Source organism: Cupressus sempervirens, chromosome 11 (assembly GCF_028749045.1).
Source record: "Cupressus sempervirens isolate cs-2001-9-10 chromosome 11, ASM2874904v1, whole genome shotgun sequence".
Taxonomy (NCBI): Eukaryota; Viridiplantae; Streptophyta; class Pinopsida; order Cupressales; family Cupressaceae; genus Cupressus; species Cupressus sempervirens.
In genome coordinates, this window is record NC_143128.1 from 559,964,099 (window position 1) to 559,969,221 (window position 5,123).

Consider the following 5,123-nt stretch of genomic DNA (forward strand, 5'->3'; position numbering starts at 1 on the left):
CTGTTTTTTGGAGAATGTCAGCTTAAATTTGATATTTGCTTAATTTGATGACCATTTACAATCAGTACTGAAAATACCTTTTCAACACAATAAATTCTTTTTTGTCTTGATAGACATCAATTTTTTCAAGTGCTTATTTCCTTATAAGAGCATTTCGATGCGTGATATGCAAGGACTTTTTTTTGACAAGGATCCAGAGTGTAGTTTGTTGCATCAATGTCTAAATGGCTTAATTGCTTCTTTGTCCTCTTGGAGGGACACACAATGACAAATTTCATGGGCTGCACTCTGCGCAGTATCTCTGTGTTGTATGGAATGTCTATTGAGAGTCTGATTGTTACCTCCATGAAAATTATTGTTCCGAATGGTGTACATTAGTTGGTCCTATGGTAGTACTTCTCATCCTTACTGTATAATTGAGCAGTTGAATAAATGTTTATTTTGTTGTAGCAAACTCTGAAGGATTTGAATTAGGCTTCAACATTTTTTTACTACATGTCTCCAATGACTACTTCAAGCCTCCCATAAGGCTGCCTGCTAATATTTTTTTTTTTGTAGCGGTATTCTTCTTGTATTGGTTCCTGAAATGGTGCTATATAGAATTAACCATAGTTCACTATTCAAACTTGGACAATACTTGGCAAACCGAAAATTTTCTACTCAGAAAAAACTCGATAAGAACTCCGGAAAAACTCGACAACTCGACAACCTAGTAGCCGCCGATGTTCCAATGACCCACTACGTCTACTGTTATAGATCCCTCCAATTACCGCTCATAAAGAAACCAAAAAAATGATAGCACATGTACTAATAGCCAATCACACAAGTACTAATAGTTGATAATTCTCTAGCTTTCTTGGTTGCTGATTGGTCCATTTGTGCAAAAAGTACTGTTTTTTTTTAATGAGCGGCTATTTGGGGGTGAACATAACGGGTTCTGGGCGAACATTTTAAAATGACACTTTGAGAACACCTTGCATTCTAGGAGTTTTACAAAGAGCTCAGTAAATGTGGAAAAATGGAAAAGTTAGCTTTAAGCTTTTCACTCACCTAAAGTTCACCAAAAAAATCGATAAATTTTGACATGCGGATTGAGAGTTCTAAATGCCACAAGTTAGCTGAACAGCTGTTGGACCATCTTCCTACACGCAAAATTTTGCAAGCTATGGAATCACCACTCCGATATGTACCATGAGACTACTAATTTAATATTATAAATTATAATCGAATCAATGCTTGTAAGGATGGTGGATACACAATTTATAGATCTGTACACGCAACATCCTTTTTCCATATACAGTTAATTGAAGGCTTAGGGTATTGGCTTTTTTCTTTAATATTTGCACTTGTCCTCCCGGCATGTTTGTCTTTCCTTGTCGCTTGGTGTTCTATACATTTACATAGCCGAGGGTCTTTTTCCCACAGCAGGTCAACTTGGTTAGATGTGGACATTAATATAATTTTGTTTTTTCCTGAACGTGTCAATTAAATCCTGCGTAGGTCCCTACTTCATTAAACATTGGGGCAGCTGAAGTAAAAAGAAGTGAACTTTACTAAGAATTGGCATTCCTGTGCTTGACATGCTCCCATCTTATGATGCCTATCAAGGATGTAAATTCACTTTTTATAAATGCACCGAAGGAGACAACTCACTAAGTGGCCTACATATATAAAATGCTCTATAATGTGTAATCTATCATATATAGGCACGTGGTCCTTGCCTTTCTGTCATATTCATATCTTATAACTCTGCATTCTCTTTTCCAAATTGGTTCCATCAGTCTGTTAAATATGATGAATAACTGCTTCATCTGACTAGTATTCAAAACATTTAAAATTGTCAACTTTATTTGCAGAAGAGATCCACAGGAAGCAACATGATATTCAAGGGATGTTGGCCACGTAGCATTTGTGTCCGAAGAGCACATTACTAGGACGACTCTCATTGTACTCAATACACTCTCCTTGCACTGAAAGTTCAAAAGTTTTTGTCCAAGGAGTCATTTCTAGGTTTTGCTTATTTATAGTCAACACGACAACTTACATCGAATATTCCTAGCTTTTGGCCCTAAAAATTTACATTCCCAATATTCACTGCCTCATTGCTCAAGGCACTATGTACATTGAAATTGAAATTGAAATTGAAATCTGGAGAAGCTACCTTTGATCTTAGGCCTGAAATGAATGCTTTTAATGATGTTCATGATATCAAAGCAGTCTAAGGGATCAAAGAACAGCTGCACTTGATAATTTTCAAATTTCCTTCCATTTCTAATATTTTGGTATGGATCTTAACCAAAAGACTAGTAGTCTGCTTTATCTTGTCCACTTCAAATAAGCTATGCATGTTGTCCGCCTTCAAAATGACATCATAGAGAGATCAGATATTATTGTATGCTGCGCATTCTGAGAAAAAATGTCATTCAGATGATTTGATTGTTCACAATTAAATGATCTTATTTTGAAGACTTCATTGTCGACAGCCAAATGCTACAAACTTGTGCCTAGCCTATGGAGTAATAAGCCTACATTGTTTTGAAAGATGCTAGCCAAACCCTACAAACTTGTGCCTGACATGTGGAGTAATAAGTCTACACAGTTTTGGAAGATGCTAGCTAACCTTTATACAAAATGTACTAAAAGATGGTTTTTTTCCTCTTGAAAATCTACAAAATGTTGAAGCACTTTTTAAATAGATTTTAGTGGATTTATAACATGGGATACAAATCATGATAAACAAATTTTGAAAATTATGTGAAACATAGTGGTGTTTTTTATATTTTCAAAAGTGCATATTATATGGAGGATAGCCGCATTCATTTCAAAATGAGATTGGGCACATGTGGCTGGCAGTCAATGGGTTTTGAGATGGCATTAATTGTTAATAAGAATTCATTCTCTTTCCAATGTTATTTGACTAGATAATGTACTTTTAAGGAAGGTTTTGGAACATCATTGAGGTTAGCAATGCTCAATGCAAAATAACACAATCTGTAAAATACAAATTGGCATAACTCAATTGTTATCATCGAAATGTTTATATTTTCATAGCATTGCGGAGGTTGATTATCATGATTAAACTAGTAAAACGTCCATGAAAATCCATTGTGGTATGTGAAAGATAGATTTTTGCACAAATGTGTATGGAGTATTTTGTGTGGAGAATAACCATGTCCCATTTCCAACCCTATTATATGTGTTTATTGGAAAGATGCGCATAAAAGATGTGTTTCAAAAAAAAAAAATCGACCACTAAAAAACTCTTTTATTAATGGTTATGTCTATTAGAGACATGTAATGTGATTTATGGAAGATTATTTACTAAAAATTCACAGAAAGTAAAGATTTGATGCAATTTACAAGTCACAGTTTGAGAATAGTCAATCGATAGAGTATACTTGGATAGAATCGACAAACTGGTAAGGTTTATGATGTTTGTTGAAAAGTAAAAGTTGTTAAGTACGATTGAGCCAACATCAAGGCACAAAATTCAAGGAATTTGTGTTCGCTCATGAAATTCAAGTTGATTTTGAAGCCAACTGAGGGTAACATGCTTAGGGTTTTATTCCCATCTTAAGAACAACATAATGTAATCGAAAGATCTTTGTGGTATGAGTTGGTGCGACTTTTGATATTGTGGATGCAGTTGAGTGTGTCCGAAGCAATCTAGAGTAGAGCAATAGTCAAGATCTTATTGAATCTATCATGCATTGACTGCAACTTTCAGATCAACCATGGCTTGACAAGAGAAATCCTCTAACAAGGTCACTCTTAACTAGGCATGCAAGATTTGACAAGCCTAAAGACTAAAATCCTTTAACAACATGACTCTCAGAAGGAGTTCTAAAATCTTAACTGGGTAGATCCTAATAGATCTCATTGTAAAACTCCTAACAGGGTTGAATACCCTTAACTGACACAATTTAAAGCTCCTAATAGAGATACTTATTACTATAGCAGTGAGAATTTCTGGATACCAATTCCCACCGTGGGTTTTCTCTTCGACCAAGGGTTTCCACGTCAAAAAATACTTGTGTTAAATTTTTGCATGAAAAATACTTGAGTTGAAGTGTTACATGTGTGGATGTTTGATTCACTTTTCCACTACATTGTTATTTCCAATATATGTTATATATTATGGAAAGTATTGATGAAAATATCAAAGTTATTGTTTACATTGATTCTCACACCCCCCTCTTAGTGTCTCCTAATAACAACACCTAGGTTTGAACGAGTGTCGAGTCTCAAGATCATTCCTATCAAAAAATGTGATTTACTCAGATTGTATACATCCATATTGCCTAAAAACATGGATCTTGGCTTAGATGGATTATAGCGATCAATTGGAATCCTTTTTTTTTGGAGGATTTGCATATAACTAATCTTGTTGTCATCCAAGTCATGAAGCTCGTAGAGTTTCAACGCACCCAGGTTCTAATGAAGGAGTTGTTCACAATAGATTCACCAAAATGTGGAGGAGAAAATATTGCACCAACTTAGAGACCAGTTAAAGTCCCAAGGGATGCACTATTTTTTTCTAATTACCTTACTTTACTGACTAGGAGTGTTGGGGGGTGTGTGAAGAGTGCATCGCTTAGAGTTTCAATAATGCAAATAGGAGTGCATGTGTGTGGTAAATTAACCGAGTGTGAATTAAGGTGTATTCAATTAAGTCTAACTATCTCTAGGTTCATTAATAAAAGATTAAAATTGATAGGCAAGATATGTGTGAGAGTTTCAACATGTTTCAAATGTATAGATGTGAATTTGAGGTGCTACTGGAGAGAAAGATTAAAATAAGAAGTCAGAGAGACAAAACCATGAGACCAACTAGTTCACTATGTCAGACAGGTGTGTGTGTCCAAAGGACTATAGTGCATCTAAGGGATATTATCAAGGTGTGTTGGTATCTTATACAAGATAATTATGACTATTTATAAATGATGGAAATGAAAGATTATGGATTTATTATAACAAATACAATAAATGATGGAAATGGAAGATTATGGATTTATTATAACAATAAAATAAATGATGAAATGAGAGGAGAGGAATGGAAAGAGAAAACCAGATTTAGAGGTTGATAATGTGATCCTCATGAGATACTACAATGCTAAAGACCT